The sequence below is a fragment of the Oryctolagus cuniculus genome, chromosome 11 (genome assembly GCF_964237555.1).
Source record: "Oryctolagus cuniculus chromosome 11, mOryCun1.1, whole genome shotgun sequence".
Classification (NCBI taxonomy): Eukaryota; Metazoa; Chordata; class Mammalia; order Lagomorpha; family Leporidae; genus Oryctolagus; species Oryctolagus cuniculus.
In genome coordinates, this window is record NC_091442.1 from 48,064,159 (window position 1) to 48,089,349 (window position 25,191).

A 25,191-nucleotide genomic window follows, 5' to 3' on the forward strand; every position below is an offset into this window, starting at 1 on the left:
GAAATAAATACACAGAACCCCTTTGCTGTTTTTATAAATCCCACCTTTGATGTAGGTTTAGATTTGAAACATCTGAAATTTCTTGAGAGATGACATATAAAAACTGCTAGTGGAAAGGTACAGAAAAACCTACCTTGGGTTACAGAATCTGTATCAGTTTTACTCCTAGACAGCATTTTGGGAAATGATCCCCATCAGCTTTTATTATTACTAATTGCTCTGTAATCCTTCTTGAACACTGATCAACAAATTGCTCCAATAAAAGCACTTGTAATAGCATTAAATCTCAATGTACAGCACATTAAGGACAGAGATCCTACATGAGGAGTAAGTGCACAGTGACTCCTGTTGTTGACTTTACAAATTGACACTCCTGTCTATGGCATCAGTAATCTCCCTATGCTCCAGTCATGAGTTTCCAAGGCTATGGAAGCCCTCTGAGTTCTCCGACTCTTATCTTGTTTAGACAAGGTCATAGTCAAAGTGGAGGTTCTCTCCTCCCTTCAGAGAAAGGTACCTCCTTCTTTGAAGACCTGTTCTTTCCACTGGGATCTCACTCACAGAGATCTTTTTGCCAGAGTGTCTTGGCTTTCCATGCCTGAAATACTCTTATGGGCTTTTCAGCCAGATTGGAATGCCTTTAGGGCTGATTCTGAGGCCAGAGTGCTGTTTAGGACATCCACCATTCTATGAGTCTGCTGAGTATCTCGCTTCCCATGTTGGATCACCCTCCCCTTTATTTACTCCATCGGTTAGCGTTAGCAGGTACTAGACTTGTTTATGTGCTTCCTTTGACTCTTAGTCCTTTCATTATGATCAATTGTGAACTGAAATTAATAAGATAATCGAAAATGAATCTTGATGTGAATGGAAGGGGAGAGGGAGTGGGAGGGGGGAGGGTTGTGGGTGGGAGGGATGGTATGGTGGGGAAGCCATTGTAATCCATAGGTCGTACTTTGGAAATTTATATTCATTAAATAAAAGTTAAAAAAAAATAAAAAAATAAAAAAAAGAAATCTGAAAAGAAAAGCACTTGTAATAAAAAAAAGAAATTCAGAATCTCACAAAACAGAATTTCTAACAATAAAAATTGCAGAGTGGTAATACCCAAGAAATGGAAAAAAGGTGAAATAATGACATTCAGTGCTGATCTTAAGATAAATTTGGGACATTTCAAAGTTTATGGAAAATGGAATTAAAAGAGATTGATTTTGATGCCAAAAGTATTGAAATCCACACATATAGGAGTTTTCTGAAAGTTCATAGAATGGGAATTATGAAAATCATGTGTGGATTTTAGAAGAGTTTTTCTGGAGAAGAAGTTCTACATCTTCTCTGTGGTGGGGATTAGACTATTGTAAACATTGTTAAAATTAATAAAACTAAACACTCAAATATGTGTGCTTTAAAATATAAATTAAATCACAAAAGATATATACATAGAAAGATATTATTCAATGTCTGACAGATGAGCAATGATTAAGGAGACTGAAAATCTCAAGAATTAGGATATAAGCAGGAACCTCATCTTCTACTGACATCATTAGAATCACTCCAAAAGACAATCTGAACATATTGAGGTTAGTTTAATATATGGTTCTCTATTACTCATAAATTCCCCTTCAATTGTACACACACTACAAAAACCCATACATGTTTACAGCAATGTTGTTTTTAACGGTTAAGCGTTGAAGGCAACAAAAATGTCTACCAAGATTTGAAAAAAATAAAGTACATGTCCACATAAAATGAACAAGGTTCATCTTCATCATGTTGGGCCAATATGAAAACCTACTATTGTTACATTCAAAACAGTTAAGGTGGGGATGATTATACACTGGACATTTATACGTTATGTATTTTAATGAAAACAGAATAAGAAACAATGAAAGCATGGTTCATGCATGGGAATAAAGCCATTTCTCTCCTCAACTTCACGCTTCCATCTAGGGGTCAGTCATCTAGTTTGGACCACAGTGACAAAAGACAGAACAATTTGTTCAGAAAAAATTGATACAAATTACACTAATGCTGCATCTAAACACCGCTGCTCAGTACCTTCTCCATTTACTTTCCAGGATTAAAGAAGGTCCTGCCCTTAATAGTAACCATATCGACACTGACCACAGCATGGGTATGTCATCTTCTAACTGTCTTATAGCTCCTTGAATAATCTGAGACAGGCTTACTGTACACACCTACCTGGTGAGAAACATCACAGTAGGTGTTGTGAGGCACATCAGAATGTATTATATTCTTGTGTGTGGCCAAGAGCTAATGAGGAAATTCATGAAATAGAACCACTCGGAGCCTCTGACAGATGAGTGTGAACCTGAGAGGGGCTCTCTCTGGTTTGCTTCAGGAGGGGAGACCCCTTTGGGAAGGCGCAGGAATTTAAACCTCTTACAGAGAGAGATTGCCAGGGCCAAAATGTGGACAACAGTTCCTGGGTGGTTGGAGTGGAGATTTGATAGGAAGGTCTATAGACTGAGGCTGGAAAGTGAGGAAAATATGTATAGTGGAGGACTCTGAATAGTGTCATTGCAGAGTTCAAGAGTTATGCTATGTTTTTTCCTTTTAACACAGGGCATTTCAGAACCTGCAACATACTAACATGCCTTGTGTCTCCCCAAGAAGTAGTATAGCAGTGCAGTGGTTTCCCTCTCCCTTCCTCTCTCCCTCTCTCTTCCTCTCTTTCTGCCCCAATTTTTGTTCATGGAGTTCTGGAAGTCAGGTACAAAGATTCCTTGCCAACTGCAACTTCTACTTCGGGAAACCTACTTGTAAGGAATTTGACACTGATTCATAAGAAAAAGCAGTAATATATACTAACACAATCAGACCAGCCTACAAAATATTTTGAGCCTGTGCTTGTCATATATGTTCTAAAAATCACAAAATCATGAATTAGAAGATCATTTAGAATCCATTTGATGTTATTTAAATATCCTCTAAAAATCCATATATTTAATTGTTTAGCCACTGCCCTGTTGAAAAGGAACTCAATTGAAGAACCTCATTCTGTTTTCAGACTATATTACTTTCAGTTGAAATGTGTTTTCTCAGCTCCATGGGGGCTTATTTTAGGGCAGTTACTAAAAGGCGAAACGTTTTCCTACCCAACAGTCATTTATGTCCTTGAAAAGAAGCATCTCATTTCTCTCTAGTCTCTTTTTCCTAGTTCTTCCTAGTGTAGGTCATGTGGCACAGTTTCTACATCCTGCCCAGCCTGCTCATTCCCCTGGGACATTCCAGTTTGCCAGTTTTTCTCTTGACATCAGAGAGTAGACATGCTCCATTCCAGTGCCATCTGAGCTCAGACTGGAACATTCTAAATTCTCAACTTTATGCATCCAAATGTAAAAATAAGAGTCATTTGGGTTAAATTGCACTCAATATTAAGTGTAGTTCTAAATTATTGAAACAATTTTCTCTTTTAAAAATAATTTATTAGGACTGTTATCATTATTACCTGCACTAAGTCCCCAGTGTCACACTTCACCTTTTTTTTTTTTTTTTTTTTTTTTACTTATTTGTGTCGCTCCCCCACTCGCGGAGGAACGACACCGGACCCTGCGCTGAAAAATCAAGCCCCTATGAATGTGGATTTGACCCTATAGGATCAGCACACCTACCATTCTCAATAAAATTTTTCCTAGCAGCCAATACATTCGTATTGTTCAACCAAGAAATTGCTTCTTCCTGTCCCATGAGCAGCACAATTCAACAACCTCAACCTAGTTCTCATCATAGTACTCATACTAATACCAATGCTAGCTTTAGGCTTAGCTTATGAATGAAACCAAAAAGGATTAGAATGAATTGAATATGATAATTAGTTACTTAAAATAAATGATTTTGACTCATTCGACTGTGGTAATTCCATCATTATCAAAATGCCTTCAATCTGTATTAACATTTTCCTAGCATTTATCTTAGCACTTTTAGGAATGCTAATCTATCAATCTCAATATCTTCTCTTTTATGCCTTGACGGAATAATACTATCACTTTTTATCTCAATTACATTAACAGCCCTAAATGCCCCCTTTACACTTTCCTTTATATTTCCAATTATCCTCTTAGTATTACAGCCTGTAAAGCTGCTGTTGGGTTAGCATGGCTAGTTACAGTCTTTAATACTTACTGCATCGAGATTATGTTCAAAACCTTAACCTCCTACAATGCTAAAAATTATTATTCCTACAATTATACTTATCCCTAATTCATGATGGTCTAAGAATTCTATAATTTGTATTCACACGAAAGCGAATAGTCTCTTAATTAGCCTGGCTGCTCTTTTTCTATTAAATCAACCAAATGACACCAACCTAAGCTTTTCAACAACATTTTTTTCAGATGCCCTATCTGCTCTTCTCCTCATACGTATAGTTTGACTCCTTCCCTAATAATCTTAGTGAGTCAACATCATCTAGACAAAGAAACCTTAGTACAAAAGAAAACATATATTTCCCTTTTAATCTCTTTACAGGCATTTTTAGTTATAACATTTTTAGTCACAGAACTTATCTTATTTTACATTTTATTTGAAGCAACACTAATCCCCCCACTAATTATCATCACACAATGAGGTAACCAAACAGAACGACTTAATGCAGGAACTTACTTCTTATTCTATACACTTATAGGATAGGATCTCTAGGATCTCTGCCACTTTTTTTGACAGATAGAGTTTTTTTTTTTTTTTTTTTTGAGAGGCAGAGTGGACAGTGAGAGAGAGAGACAGAGAGAAAGGTCTTCCTTTGCCATTGGTTCACCCTCCAATGGCCGCCGCGGCTGGCGCGCTGCGGCCGGCGCACCGCGCTGATCCGATGGCAGGAGCCAGGAGCCAGGTGCTTTTCCTGGTCTCCCATGGGGTGCAGGGCCCAAGCACCTGGGCCATCCTCCACTGCACTCCCTGGCCACAGCAGAGAGCTGGCCTGGAAGAGGGGCAACCGGGACAGAATCCAGCGCCCCGACCGGGACTAGAACCCGGTGTGCCGGCGCCGCTAGGCGGAGGATTAGCCTAGTGAGCCACAGCGCCAGCAGACAGAGTTTTAGACAGTGAGAGAAAGAGAGACAGAGAGAAAGGTCTTCCTTCCATTGGTTCACTACCGAAATGGCAACCACAGCTGGCACTGCACCGACCCGAAGCAAGAAGGCAGGTGCTTCCTCCTGGTGTCCCATGCGGGTGCAGGCAGAGAGCTGGATTGGAAGAGGAGCACTGGGACTAGAAACTGGCGCCCATATGGGATGCCAGCGGCGCCGGCGGAGGATTAACCTAGTGAGCCAGGGCGCTGGCGCCCCTCTGCCACTTTTATTTGCTTTAATCTATAGCCAAAACTTTACCAGATCTCTTTATGTTTTACTTATACAATTCTTAAATGAAGCACTGGCACCATCATGGTCTAATTCACTAATATGAGTAGCATGCATAATAGCATTTTTAGTCAAAATACCCCTTTAAGGGCTTGATTACCAAAACGCCACGTTGAAGCCCCCATTGCAGGCTCAATGGTCCTAGTAGCCGTCTTACTAAAACTAGGCGGCTATGGCCTATAAGTATTACCATCGTGCTTAACCCACTCAAAGAATAGATAGCCTACCCATTGCTTATACTCTCACTTTGAGGCATAACTATAACTAGCTCTATCTGCTTATGACAAACAGATCTAAACTCACTCACTGCTTATCCTTCAGTTAGTCATATAGCCTTAGGAATTGTCACAATTTTAATCCAAACTCCATGAAGTCTACAGGAGCCACCGTTCTAATAATTGCCCATGGCCTAACCTCCTCTATATTATTCTGCTCAGCTAATTCTAATTATGAACGTATTCATAGCCGAACTATACTATTAGCACAAGGTCTTCAAACTGTCTTGCCATTAACAGCTGCATGATGACTACTAGCTAGCCTCACTAATTTTGCTTTACCACCTACTACTATCTTACTAGGGGAACGTTTTGTTATAATAACATCCTTTTCATGATCTAATCTTACTATTATTTTAATAGGCACTAACACTAATAGGTACTAATTACAGTACTTTATTCCCTTGACCTATTATCTACCACCAAAAGAGGAAAATTTACATATCATACTAATAATATTTCACCAACATTCACCTGAGAAAATACTCTAATAATGCTTCACCTAACTCCACTCCTTCTCCTATCTATTAACCCAAAAATGATTCTAGGCCAATATTCTGTAAATATAGTTTTAAGAAAGGATTAGATTGTGAATCTAATAATAGAAGATTAACTCTCCTTATTTACCGAGAATGTCTGCAAGAAATGCTAACTCATGCACCCATGCTTAACTTCACGGCTCTCCTAACTTTTAAAGGATAGAAGTAATCCGTTGGCCTTAGGAGCCAAAACATTGGCGCAACTCCAAATAAAAGGAACTAACTTATTCTCCACTTTAGTAGCTCTCTCAATCATCATTCTAGTTCTACCTATTCTAGCCTTGTTCACTAACATTTTTAATAACATTAGCTACCTTAATTTTGTAAAAACTTCAGTATCATATGCATTTGTTATTAGGCTCATTCCAATCCTAATTTTTATTAGAACAAACCAAGAACCAATAATTTCCAACTGGCACTGAATGACCATTCATACTTTTAAACTTACATTTAGTTTAAACTAGATTATTTCCCTTTACTATTTACCCCAATTGCACTTTTTGTGACATGGTCCATTACAGAATTTTCCATATGATACATATAGTCAGACCCAAAAATTAAACAATTCTTCAAATACTTATTAATATTTCTTATTACTATATTAATTCTAGTTACAGCAAATAATCTTTTCCAACTATTTATTGGATGGGAGGGCGTAGGAATTATATCATTCCTCTTAATTGGACGATTACATGGACAGATGCCAACACCAGGGCCCTACAAGAAATTTTATATAATCGCTTTAGAGATATCGGTTTTATTATAGCTACAGCCTGATTCGCCATTAACCTCAGTACATGGGAATTCCAACAAATATTTATTACAGACCACAATGTTACGATTCTCCCACTAACTGGACTTACCTTAGGTGCCACAGGAAAATCCGCACAATTGGGATTACACCCATGACTGCCCTGAGCAATAGAAAGCCCAACACCAGTTTCAGGCTTACTTCTTTCAAGCACTGCAGTAGTAGCAGACCATCTGTTAGAAAATAGCAGAACAGCCCAAACACTGATCTTATGCCGAGGAGCATCTGTGACCCTTTTCACAGCCCCTTGTGCAATCATCTAGAAAACAGGTGTCACAAAATACACGCACTTTGTCCATTACAGACACTCTGTACGTATTAAAAGAAAATGCAAAGTGTTGAAATCCGTACTTAATATATGCTAAACTGATCTTCTGTATATAAAGAGAATCAAAAATGAATCTTGATGTGAATGGAAGGGGAGAGGGAGTGGATAAGGGGAGGGTTGCGGGTTGGAGGGACGTTATGGGGGGGAAGCCATTGTAATCCATATTCTGTACTTTGGAAATTTATAGTCATTAAATAAAATTAAAAAAAAAAAAGAAAATGCTCACTCAAATTAGAACATAAGGAAAAATGGCTGAAAATATTCCCAATAGGAACGCAGCATTCTATGACCTTTGACAATTCATCGCCTCCCAATTTCTCCAGACCACAAAACAAGCACAGCTTGTACAAGCCCCACAGACATGGCCAACAGTTCCAGACCCCAGAGACGCATTTCATGAGTTTTACCAAAAAGAGATTTAGAGAGCGATTTCACTACTTCTATATGTCACCTAGTCTTGCTCAAGAACCAAGGGGCATCACGCACAAGACCTGCAGTGTTTCTAACTCTCCCCTGTGGCACCTCGGTGACCTGGCCTCTGTCCATCCATCCAGGACCCCTGGACGCAGCCACAGCCGCTGGTTTGGAAAGGCCGTGCGTAAAGCAGAGAGCAGCTTCAGCATCTGACACACACAGCCTCCCGACAATGGCCGGCGCATCCTCCCGAGGGCGGTGGGCTTCTCAGAAGGCCTTCTCCCTGCCCACACCAGCGTCCAGCGGCGCCCAGCCCCCAACCCCCACCCCCGGCCCATGGCCACTCACCGCTCCGCCGCTGTCGTCCCGCGGGGCTCCGCTCCCTTCCTGGCCGCTCAGCTCACTTCCCTTCGCAGAGGCCTTGTTCCGGTCCCTCTTCCCGGGCCCGCTGAGGTGCTGGCCAGCTGGGACTGGGCACTCGACCCGGGCCCAGCATCCGCTAGGCCCCAAGGCCCAAGGACAAGCCCGCGCTTGCGCACTAGAGCCTGCCTCCCCTGCTCGGCCCTGGAGCTGCCAATGGCCTCCGCGGCCTGACAGCACCTGCCAGGCTCCTGCCTCACCGCACGCGCACACCAAGGGCCATGCTCCCTGCACAGCACACAGGAGGACTGGAGCAGCCATTTGCAAATGCTGCCAAACTGCCAAGTGCAACATCACCCTCTACACTAACCACACATGCACACACAGGAATATACCTATGCATGCACACACACCATGCCACGTCACACACACATGCACAGGCACACCACATGCACAGACTCAGACACCACACATACACCCCCCCACAGACTCAGAGACACCACACATACACACATGCACACACACACACTCACCCATGCACTGACACACAGACACACAAACATGAACACATGCACTGACACACACCCTCCCCCCCACACAGACACCACACACACAGGCACACACAGGCACACATGCACACAACCCACACACACTCACAGACATCACACATACCCACATGCAAACACAGATGCACAGACACAGGCACGCACACATGCACACATACCACAACATGCACACACTTGGAAAGCCTACATGTGTTCATTGATTGTACTGAATCAACTTCATCAATAAAATACCATTCTGAATACGACCCACCTGTAATCCCTAGGGTCCCTAGATTCTTGGTCGGGCAATATTTTTATAACTTTAGTTTCGGTTTGGTTGTTTGTTGGGACAGGGTGAAGAGGATACACCCTTTGTTCTCCCTGTTCTGGGATAACTTATAGAGCCCAAGAAGGTCATCTATAGAACTGAAATCCACACTGTGAGAAGCAATGTCTTTGAACTGCCCTTGGTTGACTGTGGAGGAACAGTTTGTTTTTTTCCCCATACAATCTGTTGAACACTTTACTTAGTAGAGCCTTAACCCAATGTGCATATACTTAATTGAAATAGAACGTAGAAAAGAATAGGAATGGGAATAGGAGAGGGAGGAGGAAGAGGGGTGGGAGTGTGGGGCAGAGTGTGGGTGGGATTGTGGGAAGATATGGTATTCCTAAAGGGGTACTTAGGAAATGCATGAAGTTTCTATTCCTTCAAGACAAGGTTTCTGGGGGAAAACTCGCTGCTTCAAAGTAAGGACTTAGCTGTCCACTATCCACACAGCAGTACAAACTGCACACTAATATAATAGCTATCATTTGAACAGGAGGTAATGTGTTGATTAGCAGTGGCCTATCAAATAGGGGTTTGTAGTGCTTTGTTAAGTTAAGCTTTTATTTTGATGTAGAATCTGGGATAAGGTTTACATTTAAGTGACATGATTGGATTAATCATTTTGAAGGGTCACTCTGGCTATTACGTGGAGAACAGACTACAAGGTAGAAAACCTAGAAGCAAGAGTAGTTAGGAGGATATCAATGGAAAATTACAGATCTATATCATGATTCCCAAGCAAAACTCACAGATACATGTTAACATGCAGATAAGTGGAAATCCCAAACAATCTACAAGAAAACTCTTAAGAGTCTGTAAATTCAGTAAAGGCAGAATACAAGGTCAACACACAAAATTCAGTTGTATTTGTATATACCAGCATCCAAAACAATAAAACACCCTGGAATAACTTTAGTCAAGGAAGTGAAAGCTTTGTATATTGAAAACTAAAAGATATTACAGAAAACAATTCAAACTGACTTAACTACATGGATGGAAATCTCATGTCAGAGGTTGGAAGATCTGCTACTCTTAAGATGGCAATAACATAAAAAGCAATCCACAAATTTAATGTACTCCAATCAATGTCTTTCTTTTCTTTTTAACAGAAATTGAAAAATCAATTCTGAAATTAAAGGGCATTTAGGAAATGATAAAAAGTCTCAAACTTTTTATAATATTAAAAAGTCTAAAATAGCCAAAACAATGATGAAAAGCAACAAAGTTGGAGAATCTTACTTCGCAGGTTCAAAACTGACTACAAAGCTGTATCAACCTAAATACGCACAGGCATATAAACAATCATACAGATGAATGGAATGTGACTGAGAATTCAGAAATAAACTCACATAGCTACGGTCAATGAGGTTTAAAAACTGTTCAGAAAATTCAGTGAAAAAAAAAATTGTCTTCAGCAACTAGAGCTGAGGCAACTGGATAACCAATGCAAAAAGTGAAGCTGGATGCTCTATCTCACATCATATACAAAAATTAGTTCACAACTGCTCAAAAACCTCAATATACGAATTAGAAATGACAAAAGTCTCAGAAAAGCAAGCAGTAATTATTCAAGACCCTGGGTTTAGCAATGCGTCCTTAGTTATGACAACAAAAACGTATACAAAAAAAGAAAAATAGCTAAATTGCACTTCACCAACATTAAAAAATTTTGTATATCAATGAAGTATATCAAGAATGTGAAACGATAGACCATGTGATGGAAGAAAACAACTGTAAATCATATGACAGTACACCAAAATGTTCACAGAAAAATGGAATTAAAAGAAACGCTTACTGTGGTGCCAAAAAAGTTTGAAATCCATGCATAATTTACTCACAATGCATCCTTTCCATGACCTTTTTTTTAAATTTAAGCCATTGTAATCCATAAACTGTACTTTGGAAATTTATATTTACTAAACAAAAAAGATTTTAAAATTTATTTATTTGAGCGAGTTACAGAGAGAGAGAGGGAGAGGCAAGTAGAAAGGTCTTCCATCCACTGGTTCACGCTTCAAATGGCTGCAACAGCTGGAGCTGGGCCGATCCAAAGAAAGGAGCCAGGAGCTTCTTCCAGGTCTCTCATGAAGGTGCAGAGGCCCAAGCACTTGGGTCATCTTCCACTGCTTCCCCAGGCCATAGCAGAGGCTGAATCAGAAGAGGAGCAGCTGAGATATGAACCAGTGCCAATATGGGATGTGGGTGCCGTAGGTGAAGGCTCAGCCCATCATGCCACAGGGCCAGCCCCTTTTCCATGATCTTTTTGAAGTACCCTCATAAACCTGATGAGGGCCTAGTGTCCAGAATAGGTAAAGAATTCATATGACTTAACAATAAGCAGACAACCAGGTGGCTGGAGTTTTGGCACGGTAGATAAAGCTGCCATGCTGGCATCCCATGTAACCGCCCGTTCCAGTCCTAGCTGCTCCACTTCCAACCCAGCTCCCTGCTAATGCTCCAGGGAAAGCAATGGGAGATAGCCCAAATACATGAGTCCCTGTAACCCTCTTGGGAGACCACGATGGAATTTCTGGCTCCTGGTTTCACCTGTCTCAAGCTTGGCCATTGCAACCATCTGAGGAGTGAACCAAAAGATGAAAGACCTCTTTTTCTCCCTCTCTCTCTTATCACTCTGCCTTTCAAATAAATAAAATAAATTTAAAGAATAAAAGACAGGGGCCAGAGCTGTGGAGCAGTGGGTTAACGCCCTGGCCTGAAGTGCCGGCATCCCAGATGGGCGCTGGTTCTAATCCTGGCTGCCCTCTTCTGATCCAGCTCTATGCTAAGGCCTGGGAAAGCAGTAGAAGATGGTCCAAGTCCTTGGGCCCCTGCACCCACATGAGAGACCCAGAGCAAACTCGGGGTTCCTGGCTTTGGATCGGCCATTGCAGTCATCTGGGGAATGAACCAGCAGATGCAAGACCTCTCTCTCTGATTTTACCTCTCTCCCTAACTTTTTAAAATAATTAAAATAAATATTTAAAAAGACAAACAATCTAATTAGAAATAAGCAAAGGACTTGGATAGATATTTGCCCACAAAAAAACTTTCAAATGACCAACAAGTAAGTATAAAGATGATTAATATGATCAGTCAATAGAGTAATGCTAATTCAAACAAGATGTTACCTTATAATCACTTGGATGGATTAAAAAAAAACTCAAAAAATAACAAGTCTTGAAGAGAATATGCAGAAAATAGAACCCTCACAGATTTCTGGTAGAAATGGAAAATACTGCAGCCTCTAGCTTGTCAGTTTCCCAAGAAGTTAAATAGGCACTCAAATCCATGTCAGCAGCACCATTCGTGGAAGTCAAAAAGGAGAAGCAATCCAAATGTCTATCAATGAATTCACAAATACAAACATTGTGATATGTACCTAAAATGGAATATTAGCCATAAAAGAAATGAGCACTGTCACATGCTATACCATGAATCGAGTCTTTTTTTAAAGATTTATTTATTTGAAAGTCAGAGTTACACTGGGAGAAAGAGAGAGAAAGGAGAGAAAGGGGAGAGAGAGAGAGAGAGAGAGAGAGAGAGAGAGAGAGAGAGAAGAGATCATCCGTCCACTGATGCACTCCCCAAATGGCCACAGCAACTAGGCTGGGCTAGGCTGACACCAGGAGCTTCTTTCAGGCCTCCCACGTGGGTAGCAGGGACCTAGGGACTTGGGACATCTTCCCCTGCTTTCCCAGAATATATAAAGAGATCACGAAACTCCACAACAACAAAACAAGAAACCCAGTTAAGAAATGGGCCAAGGACTTAAATAGATAGTTTTCAAAAGAGGAAAACCAAATGGCCAAAAGACACATGAAAAAATGTTTAGGATCACCAGCCATCAGGGAGATGCAAATCAAAACCACAATGAGGTTTCACCTCACCCCAGGTACAATGGTTTTCATACAGAAATCAACAAATAACAAATGCTGGTGAGAATGTGGGAAAAAGGTACCCTAACCCACTGTTGCTGGGAATGTTAACTGGTAAAACCACTATGGAGATCAGTTTGGAGATACCTCAGCAATCTGAATACAGACCTACCCTATGACCCAGCCATTCCATTCCTGGGAATTTACACAAGGGATATGAAATCAGCATACGAAAGGGCTATCTGTGCCCCCATGTTTACTGCAGCCCAATTCACAATAGCTAAGACATGGAATCAACCAAAATGCCCATCAACTGAAGACTGGATAAAGAAATTATGGGATATGTACTCTATGGAATATTATACAGCGGTTAAAACAAATGAAATAAGGTCATTTGCAATAAAATGGAGAAATCTGGAAAAATCATACTTAGTGAAATAAGCCAGTCTCAGAGGGACAAACACCATATATTCTTTGTGATCTGTGGTAACTAATAGAGCACCTAAAACGTAATCTGTAGAAGTGAAACTGACACTTTGAGAAGCAATGACTTGAACAACCCTTGTCTTGACTGTCAAGGAATAGTTTTTTTTTTCCCTTTTCTCATTCTATTCGTTGAACTCTTTACTTAACATAGAGCTAATCATTTGTGTATAAAGTCAACTGAAAACAGATCTCAGTAAAAAATAAGAGTGTAATAAGAGAGGGAGGAAGAAGTTTTTAACTGTAAAGCTGTATAGTTCTGCATACATTCCTATGGACTTAGTTCTAAGGGCACAGTTTAAAAACTTGCCATGGGACTCCAAATCTCATTAAGCTGGGTGGTAAAAATGCCATCTTAAGTGTGAAAGTGATCAAATAGATAGGATTAAGTGTTAAAGGGATCATTTAAATAAGATCAAGTGTCTGGTAATAATAATAGATAGAATTAAAAAGCAGAGAAAGTTACAACATTTTCAAATGTAGCCTTTTTCTTTTTTGCCCACTTCAGCCAGGGCTGGGCTAGGCTGACGATAGGAGCCAAGAAACTCCACCTGGTTTTCTATGTGTGTAGCAGGGAATCAAGTACTTAGGCCATCATCTGATGCTTCCCACGTGTATTAGCCGGATGCTAGAGAAGCAGAGTAGGTAGTACTTGAACCAGGCACTATTATGGGTTGCAAGCATTCCAAGCAGCAGCTTAATCCACTGTGGCACAACACACACCTCTAATATAAACTTCTAGGTGGTATACACATATAGAAAGCAGATAAATCATAAGTATATAGTATGATGAAAATGATAAAGTGAATTAGTACACAGAACAAAAATAGTAGCAGCATCCAAGAAACTCCCCCACGTACCCCCCTTCCAGTTGTTACCCATCCTCCAGGGTATGCATATCCTAATCTCTAACATAAATTTTTACCTGTTGTTTGAACTCTACATAAATAGAACCATGTAATAAAGACTCTGTGTCTGCTGCCTTCTGTTACATACTTGTGAGATTCATTTATGTTCTTGGATGTGGTTTTCATTCTCACAACTCTAAGCTCTTTTCACTAGGTACAAGTACATTAAAATTTACTAGTACTGGTTAGCTCTAATACTGATGAACATCTGGGTTCTTTCCAGATAGGGAACAATTACAAACAGTACTGTAATTTCAACATTGTCACACATGTGTTTTGGTGGAAATTGTATATAAGCATCTCTATAAGAGCTGGGCCATAGGTTAGTATATGTTCAGTTTGGGTAAATATGCTAAATAGTTCTCCAAAGCACTGTGCCCGTCTTTATTCACACCACTACACCACTCATGTTAATATGTCCTTGCTATTCCATTGTATAGGGATAATATAATTTACCTACACATTCAAGCTGGTGCATATTTGAGTGGTTTTTAAGTTTTTGCTATTATAAATAAAATGCCAGTGAGTACTCTCCTTGCATACATATTTTACACCAATGTACAAGTATTGTAGTTACTGTAAAAATAAAATTGCCTGGGGCCTGTGCTGTGGCACAGTGGGTAAAGTCACTGCCTGCAGTGCCAGCATCCCATATGGCTGCTGGTTTCTGTCCAGGCTGCTCCACTTCCAGTCCAGCTCCCTGCATTATAATGTGGCTAGGAAATCCACAGAACATGGCCCAAGTGGTTGGGCCCCTGCACCTGTGTGGGAGACTCAGAAGAAGCTCCTGGCTCCTGGCTTCGGATGGGCCCAGCTCTGGCCTTTGCAGCCATTTGGGGAGTGAACCAGTAGATGGAAGACCTCTCTCTGTCTCTCTTTGCCTCTCCTTTCTGTAAGTCTACCATTCTAAAAGTAAATAACGCTTAAAAGAGAAAAAGAAGAAGAAAGAAAGAAAATTGCCTAAGCAAAGTGACTGTAAATATAAATACTTTATTCTCCAAAGAGATGCTAACAATTAATTCTCTTACTACTAAATACTAAATAGGGAAGTACCTATTTTCACACATTATATTCACTGTAAATCATCAAACCAATAAATGAACTTGATATATTTCAATTGTATTAAATTAAATTTTGCTAGGAATCTGTCAAGGAAACAAGTCCAAAAAAGAAAAAAAGTCAAAGCAGGCAACTGTACATCGTCATGAAACTGAGTATCTAGAATATGTGGTTTTCAGGCAAATTACTAAATTTCAGGCCATGTCCCCCTTGAGAAACCACAGCAATTATGCACATTTTGATGTGAATGTTTGGGAAAATAAAATCATGCTCATACATGCATTACTACTGCTGTGTTTTCTCTGACTCTCAACATTTATCTTTTGAGCACTCACTGGGAGATAAATAAGGACAGATAGTTGGATTTAACAATATTTATCCACTCCCAACCCCAGTATGCACAAAGATCAAGTAAAGGGTTCTGAGGTGAGAGAATATAATGCATTATAATACCAAATGCATAAACCACACATGTTAAGAAGTAGATCAGTCTGTTTCACAAAAGCAGTCTACATTTACTAAGGAAACTATGTCTCAATTTGCCCTGAATCTTTTAAACCAGTGACTGTGTTTACATCCTTTACATATACTACCAAATCATTTTCCACAGAAATTGTAACAGAAATGTATACTGAATGTATACTGCTAATACTAGTGTGAAAGTTTTCTTAAATTAATTCACATAAATATGTTTATTTTTTCTTAAATCTTATTTAATGATGACGATGCTAACACAAAATTAACCTACTGCCTCCTCCTTCATCCTTCCTACCCCAGTTCAACTAAAGCTCTTCTGTCCCCTTCCCTTAGAATGCCTTTCATTCCATCAACATCTTACATAAATGCCATTTCTTCCATAAACCCTTCTCTGGTGCTGTCGATTGAAAGTAACCACTTATTCCTTTGAACTGCTTAGAATATTAAAACCTTTTTTTAAATTTTTTATTTGACAGATAGAGTTAGACGGTGAGAGAGAGACAGAGAGAAAGGTCTTCCTTCCACTGGTTCACTCCCCAAATGGCCACAACGGCTGGTGATATGCCAATCCAAAGCCAGGAGCCAGGTGCTTCTTCCTGGTCTCCCATGTGGGAACAGGTGGCCAAGCACCTGGGCCATCCTCCACTGCCTTCCCAGGCCACCGCAGAGAGCTGGACTGGAAGAGGAGCAGCCGGGACTAGAACCTGGCACCCATATGGGATGTTGGTGCCACAGGCAGAGGATTAACCAAGTGAACCACAGCACTGGCCCCAACCCCTTCTTACAGTATATCTGCAAGGTGTCTGGCACATAACAAAACTTCCCAGCCAGATGAATCAATTAATTTATAAGAGTTTTTGGAATTCCACTCCAGGCGAGGTTCACCAGTCCCAACAGAGGTTGGGAGAACTCCTTTTGGAGATACAGGGTGTGAAGGTTAAAGGTTGACGCGGATCTGATCCTCATTGGTGGACCTTTAGGCACCTGCAGAGACCTTGACAGGGACTTTTCGTTCCCGGAAGTGCAGGTAGGGACTCTCCATTCCTGGAAGTGTGGGCCTTCTCTCTTGCAGATCCCAAAGCTACCAATATCATTATTATTTTAATATGTGCCTTAATCTTTATGGGCTATAAATTTCATAAGGAAAGGGATTCTTTTCTACCTTAAGATTCAAGAGTATCAAGAATAATCATGAGATCCATAAAACTTACTTATTGAATCAGTCAATGATTTCTAAAGCAACTCTGAAAATTTAAGATATTTAGGGGTCGATGCTGTTTCGTAGCGGGTTAAGCCACCGCCTGCAGTGCCAGCATCCAATATGGGTGCCAGTTCAAGTCCTGGCTGCTCCACTTCTGATACAGCTCTCTGCTGTGACCCAGGAAAGCAGAAGATGGCCCAAGTCCTTGGGCCCCTACACCCACATGGGAGACCCAGAAGAACTCCTGGCTCCTGGCTTCAGATTGGCACAGCTCCAGCCATTGTGGCCCGTTGGGGAGTGAACCAGCAGATGGAAGACCTCTCTCTCTCTCTCTCTCTCTCTCTCTCTCTGCCTCTCTTTCTCTCTTTGTGTAACTCTGACTTTCAAATACATACATCTTAAGAAAAAAGGATATTTAAGTTCATTAAGTTCATTTAGCAGATGAGGAAACTGTTTCAGAGAAGTTAAGTTTTGTCCTTAAAGCTAAAACTGCTAGAGCTGGGACTAAAACCAAGAAAGACCTGTTTTTTTTTCCACAACAACTGGCTAGATAATCTAGGTCAAAGATTTCTTATTGGAGAATTTCCATATATGCTATATAAGTAAAATGTATTCACCCTAAATAAATAGGAGTATATTTAAAATATGACCAGGTATCCTATCAGTAGGAACCATGAAGTTAGGGTGGACAACAATAAAGTTGGTTTTTAGTAACTGGTGGGAAGGAAAATACAAAAACATAGTTATCTATGTAAAATTCATATGCTCTCTAAAAGACATTACAACTTGAGTTATAATTTCATAATGCACAAGTTACAGTCTTAAGAAAAATATTTATGAGGAATAATGAGTTCAGTAACTTATTTCTCAGACATCTGCTATATGCTTTGCACTATGTTAGAGAATGGAAATAAAAAAATGAAAACCTCATCATCCCTGCAATAGAGAATAAGCATGTCAATGATAAAAGCTGCCTCTGTTTGTGCATTACTATGATCACTAAAAGCCCAAAACAAAATATAGTGAATATTATATGGTACCATCTATTTATAAACCGCAGTTCTTTGCAGTCTGGGGCTAGCATTGTGGCACAGTGGGTGAAGCCACTGCTTGGGATCCCAGCATCCTCTATCATGACACAGGTTTGACCCTAAGCTACCAAGCTTCTGATTCAGCTCCTGATAATGCACCTATGACAGCAGGGATGATGACCCAAGTGTCTGGGCCTCTGCCACACATGTGGGAGACCCATATGGGATTCTGGGTTCCCGGGTTCAGCCAGGGCTACCTTTGAAGCCATTTGGGGACTGACCCAGCAGTTGGAATATTTCTCTTCCTTTCCCACTTTGCCTTTCAAGTGAAATATCTAAAGTAATAACTGTTTCTAAATCGCATTTCTTTTCGCATCTCACCATGCAGATATTAATCTTTCCTTAATGATTTACAGTTATAATTATGAGCATAATTATGTAAACTCTTGAGGTAAATAAAGATTATCTGTGCTTACAAGTTCTTATCTGCAAGAAGATTTGAGACTCTTCTGTCTTTTGTCATTTGTGCATTTCCTGTCTATCTCTTCTTTTCATCTTTTTCCTTCTCTTCCAACAATGCAAACTTCTCGAGTATTTTGTGAGCCCCTACTACAGTCTAGGAGGGATTCTAGGTGCTGGAGGTATAATGGTGGACAGGAGAGACAAGAGCTTGGGATTCAAAATGTTGGCATTCCAGTGGGAAAATAGATAACAAGAAACATAGGTACACAATATACTGTTATGTGATTATAAGCACTCTGAAGAAAACTAATGTAGGCTAAAAAGACAAAAAGGGGACGGATAGTCTATTTTAGGGCAAGGTGATCAGGAAAAGTCTTTCTGAAGGGGCAGCCTTTGGATAGAGGCCTTTATCAATAAAGTAAGAGAGTAAGCCCTGCACACATCTTGGGGAAGGTAATGTCCTACACGAGAATGGATTTGGTGTATTCAAGGAATAGCAATCACACAAGTGTGGTTGGAGAGTGTGGGGGAGGATGACAGGCTATGAAGTAAGAATTCCCTCGGAGATGGAAGGTGAGATCCTGAGCGGTCTTGTAAGCCATGGTAAGGAGTTCACTAGTGGCTGTCAGTGATGTGGGCAGGGAGGTAGCTAGGACGCAAAGAGGAGCTGAGAGATTGCCAGCAGCATCTGGGCCACAGCCTGACTGCTCTAAACCCCATCACCTTCCATGCCTATGCAATGTGATTTCAGGCCCTCAACTCCCACTCTCCATTATGCACCTGAGCCTTCCTTTCCATCACATACCAAGACGTGTTCCCTAGAGATGACCATGTGTGTGCTCAAGCCCCACATGGAGACACCATCACACGTCTGAGACCCCCCAAAAAGGAACATGGAAGCAAGTGTCACTCAAGCTCTGCCTCCAACTCCACCCCATGTGAACACTGAATTAGGGCTCTACCCCCTCTCTACAAAAGGACAAGCCCATTTTTGGTGAAGGCAGCAGTTCTTCCTTTCTCATGAAAAGAGGTTCACCACACTCAAGTCTGAGCATGCACTGGCCCTTTAAATAAATCCTGCTTTTCTGTACACCTTTAAGCTTCTTCCTTTTTTTTTATTTTTATTTTTTTTGACAGGCAGAGTGGACAGTGAGAGTGATAGACAGAGAGAAAGGTGTTCATTTGCCTTTGGTTCGCCCTCCAATGGCCGACGCGGCCGGCGCGCTGCGGCCGGTGCACCGCGCTGATCCAATGGCAGGAGCCAGGAGCCAGGAACTAGGAGCCAGGAGCCAGGTGCTTTTCTTGGTCTCCCATGGGGTGCAGGGCCCAAGCACCTGGGCCATCCTCCACTGCACTCCCGGGCCACAGCAGAGAGCTGGCCTGGAAGAGGGGCAACCGGGACAGAATCCGGTGCCCCAACCGGGACTAGAACCCGGTGTGCCGGCACCTCAAGGCAGAGGATTAGCCTAGTAAGCCGTGGCGCCGGCCTAAGCTTCTTCCTTGAACTCTTTCACAGGTGGAGGAACAAGCCCCACTGGGAGGCCCCTTATCCCACAACGTAAGGAGTCAAGAGGCAATGCAGGGAGAGAGGTTCAGAAGGCCCCTGTGGCATGCTGAACAAGGAATGGCTGCACAGAGATGGTATTGGTAAAGGGGCTGAGAATTGATCAGATTTGGAGCACATTTTGAAGACAGAGTGACAGGATTTGCTGAAGGACTGGAGATGGAGTACGAGGAAAAGAGAGGCTGGAAGTTTTTGGACTGAGAAATGGGATGGAACATGGTGGCCTATAGAAGATAAAGCATATTTATGGGTAAAAATCAAGGGTTCTTTTGTATATCCAAGTCTGAGATGTCTATTATACTGTCATCTAAGTAGACAATCAAATGTCTTTCAGAGGAGAGAGGGTACTTACTTGGGAGCCATTAGCATGCAGATGGTATTTATAGCAATAGGCTTGAATAAGATTGCCTAGGGAGGAAATGAATGCAGACAGAAAACTCAAGGACTGAGCCTCCTGGTACTCCTCAACATCTCAATGTCACAATCAAAGTTATGGCTAGCAAAGGATCATGGGAAAGAACTGCTGGTGAAATTTAAGGGGAAAACCAGCAGAGCATGGATTTCCCAGAAAAAAAAGCCACAGATAAAAGTGTTTCAAGATGTAGTGATCAACAATGTGAAATGCTGCCGAGAGTCAAATTTTGCAGAGTTAAGTAAGATTATGCCTTCCTTTTGCTGTTACATTATTTCTCAATGGTGGAAACACTAATGCTCCTAGCAATCCTTCTTCCTTCTTTCAGATTTCTAACTTGCACAGACTACAAAATACATAACCAAGCTTTCTTAAAACTATATGCAAAGTAATTGTCGATATATTCTGAAAAGAATGTTAGGGTCTCCAGTAAGCAAAGTAAATGATTTTTAGTGAATGAATTTTTTCACAAATTATTTATCCTCAACTATGACCAAGGAAGCTGAAGTTCTTGGTAACTGAATTCTAAAAAGTCTGGAACAGCACATACGAGCTGGAAAATGATGAATACATCACACATTAGCAATGCTTTAAAGTATGACCATATCCAAAGAAGGAAAAAAAATAAACAAAAAGCCCCACATCATTCATAAAAACCAAAAGCTAAGTCCTTTTGACAGCTTTCACAGATGCATGTTTGATTCATTATGGATGGACAGAAGATAACAAAGTCACATTAATATATAAAAATAATGCAAAATTTAAACTACTTACCGGCAAGCACAAGGGTGATATTCAGTACAATGGATATTCCACAAAATAGACCAACTCTAAAAGTAGTCCATGCTGGTGCCACCCGTGAACAGAACAACAGCACTTTGGGTATAGGTCAAAATGTTATAATATAGTAGTATAGAGCCTCAAAGTTCTGTCATGAACATTTTACTTTATGGTCTGAATTTCTATAAATCTGAACCACAGTCCCATCTATCTTTCATCATCCTATAATAACTGTAATAGAGTTGCCAGTTAATTGAATTCTATAGAGAAACCTGAGTCTCAAAATAAGATTAAAATCTTAGACATAAAATGATATGCACACTAATTTTTTTGTAGAGGAGAAATTTAAAAGACAATTTAATTTTTACAATGTATACATCTCTAAATTTTGTGCGTTTCTAATACTCAAAGTTTGCCTACTTTGTACTATGAATACTAGAGTTAATAGTAAAAATAAGAACACTTATTTTCTGTCAGGATTTATTTTGTAGTACTTTTTAAATTACTTTATTATTTTTATATATTCAAAAGGCATACAGAAAAAGAAAGACTAAGACAGACAAACACAGATTTCTGTCATCTACTGGTTCATTCTTTAAATGCTTGTAACAGCCAAGGGTGGGCCAAGTCAAATCCAGCAACCCAGAATGCAATGCAGGATCCCTCACATGGGTGGCAGGGACTGAACTATGAGCCGTGTCCTGCTGCCTCCCAGCATGTGCATCAACAAGATACTGGAATTCCAAGCACAGCCAGGACCTGAGCCAAGGCACTCTGATATGAGATGTGGGCACCTCAAGCAGTAGCATGACCACTGCCTGCCTCCTGATGTAATTTAAATGAACCTTTCGAGATAAAGTACACATTCTCAAGAGACTGGAAAATCAGTCATAAAATAAGAATTTCCAGATTTCGTTAAGTTTAAAAAATATTTTTCTCTGTTACGATCTAACTTTTTACATAGACAGTGATTTTAAAAACTACTGTTATTTTTTAAATAAATAAAATGAAGTGTCTTAGGTTTTAACCATAAAGGGTGTTGGGGTGTTGGGGTGCCGCAGGTTAAAGCCCTGTGTGGGGAAGTGCTAGGGATAAAGCCCCACCTCCACTTCAGGCAGTTTCCTGTTAACCTGCATCTGAGGAGGCAGCAGATAAAGGCTCAAGTCGCTGGGTCTCTGCCATTCATGTGGGAGATCCAGATGCGGTTCCAGACTCCTGATTTCTGCAAGGCCAAATCCCTGCTATTTATTCCATATGGAAAGTGAACCAACACCAACAGGTAGAAACTCTCTCTCTCTATCTCTCTGCATTTCAAATAAATAAATACACTTTAAAAAATTAAAAGGGATGACACACATGAAGAAAGATAATCTTATGGACAAATATTTATAATGAATGTTATAAAAAGTTTTATTGATATTAGAGGTGGTACTAAATTTCAGGTATTTAAATGTTTTCTAAAAATCTTTTAAAAATATTGAGACTCAATCTTTCTTACTTATTATTTATCAGTAAAAGGTATCAGACTGGAAACATCCAGAGGAAGATGGTCATGTTATTTTAAACAAATTATCTTTAGTTTCAAAAACTGCAAAATTTATCAATACACCAAAAAATGTATACCAGTGAACTCAGACTGGTAGAAATGAATAGTAACAGAGCACTACACAGTACCTAGTACTCTTCTTTAGAAGCAGAATGTGCCATTAGCTTTGAAGTCTCTACAGCTCCCGACCCAAAAACCTGTCCGCCTCACCAGATAACAATTTCCATGCTTTCTTTACCTTAATGCCTCTACATACATTCCTAAATACCTACATCTTTTAAAATTAGTTACTAGCAGTTTTATTCAGATATAACTAATTAAAATAAATACATACTTTAAGGATATAATTTGTGTTTCTTTTGTTTTAAAATTTTTCTTTAATTTACAAAGTTTGACTATGGTATGCCTATTTTAAAAACTGCATTATTGATTAAACTGACAGAAACTACACATACTGGGTACAATTTATCTATCACCATAATCAAGACAATGAACATACCCATGACTTCCAAGCATTTCCTCATGCCTCTTCTTAGCCTTTCCCTTCAAACCATACTACTCTACCTCTGATGTATGTTTTGTCACAGTATACTAGTTTGCATTTTCCAGGCACTTGCTATGAATGTTTATGTATCACCTTTATATGGACATACACTTACATTTAGGTAAACATTTAGGAGTATAACAGATCATGTTAAAAGCGTAGTGGTGGGGGCCAACGCTGTGGTGTAGTAGGCTAAGCCTCCACCCGTGCAGCCATCATCCCATATGGGTGCTGGTTCATGTCTTGGCTATTCACCTTGAGATCCAGCTCTCTGCTATGGCCTGGGAAAGCAGTGGAGGATGGCCCAAATGCTTGGGCCCCTGCACCCGTGTGGGAGACCCAGAGGAAGCTCCTGGCTTTGAATCAGCCCAGCTCCAGCAGTTGAGGCCATTTGGGGAGTGAACCAGTGGATGGAAGAACATTTTCTCTGTCTCCCCCCTCTCTGTCTGTAACTCTGCCTCTCAAGTAAATAAATAAAATTAAAAAAATAAAAAGTGTAGTGGTTATACCATTTTACATTGCATCACAGCATATGAAAACCGAGAACTTTTGTTCCTCCAATATTTATTATGATTACTTTTTAAATTTTAGCTATTCTAATAGGTATTATAGCATTACTGGTTTACTATATAATGATATTGAGCATCAAGTACACCCATATGTACTTGATAAAGTTCCTATTTACCTTTTTTTCTCCCCTGGATTATTATTATTATTTTTTTTTGACAGGCAGAGTGGACAGTGAGAGAGACAGAGAGAAAGGTCTTCCTTTTCCGTTGGTTCTTTAATGTTTTGTAATTTTCATTGTACAGATCTTTTACATTCTTAGAAAAATTTTTTTCAAGGTATTTGTTTTGTATCTATTGTGAATGGGATTGATCTTAGAAATTCTTTCTCAGCCATGGCATTGTCTGTATACACAAAGGCTATTTATTTTTGTGTGTTAATTTTATATCCTGCCATTTTACCAAACTCTTGTATGAGTTCCAATAGTCACTCAGTGGAGTCTTTTGGATCCCCTAAATATAGAATCATGTCATAATTAAGCTTCAAGTTGTATTCAATTCAGCAATATTTCATAGTTTTTACTATGAATGTCTTGGACATCTTTTGTCAGAATTTTCCCTACATATTTCATATTTTGATGGTATTATAAATAGCACTGTTTCTGTTTCCAACTGTTCTTGCTATTGTATAAACACACAAATGAGTAGAATGCTTATCTTGTATTCTACAAAGTGATCTTTTATTGGTTCTTATTAGTTCTTATAAACCCATAGACTCACTGGATTTTCTACAAAGATCATCCCCATCAATGGCAGAAAAATCTCAAAAGTTTTACTTCATCATTTCTAATCTAAATGCCATTTATTTCTTTTTCTTATTTTACAATGATGGCTACCCTCAGCAGCACAATGTTGAACAGAAGTGGTAAGAGAAAATATCCTTTTTGGTTCATAGCCTTAGGGAGAAAGTATTCAGTGTTTTACCATTAACTATGGTATTAATTATAGATTTTTCATAGGTGCCTCTTATTAAGTTATGGAAGCTCTTTCTGTTATTGATTTCAGTTCCACTGTAGTCAAAGAATATATCATGTACAATTTAAGTCCTTGTAAATTCATTGGAATTTATTTATGATACAGAGGATATCACCTAATAGAGTCTTAATAGAGTCTTTCTTTTTGGTATAACCGATAGCTTTTAGATAATGTTATATAGCAATCCAACACATACGAACACACTGTATCATTTAAAAAGTAATCATTTTGAGAAACCAAAGCTAGTATGTCATTAAAAATAAACAAGAGAGGGAATACAGGCAGGTTAAAAAGAGAAAGTTGGGGTGACATTATAATTCATTATGA

General features: G+C 39.8%; 1 protein-coding gene across 2 annotated transcripts in view; it reads left to right on the top strand.

Moving 5' to 3' along the window:
* LOC100344441 (uncharacterized) overlaps positions 1-25,191 on the top strand; it is a 107,768-nt gene that overhangs the window by 29,357 nt on the left and 53,220 nt on the right. The window lies entirely within an intron of this gene.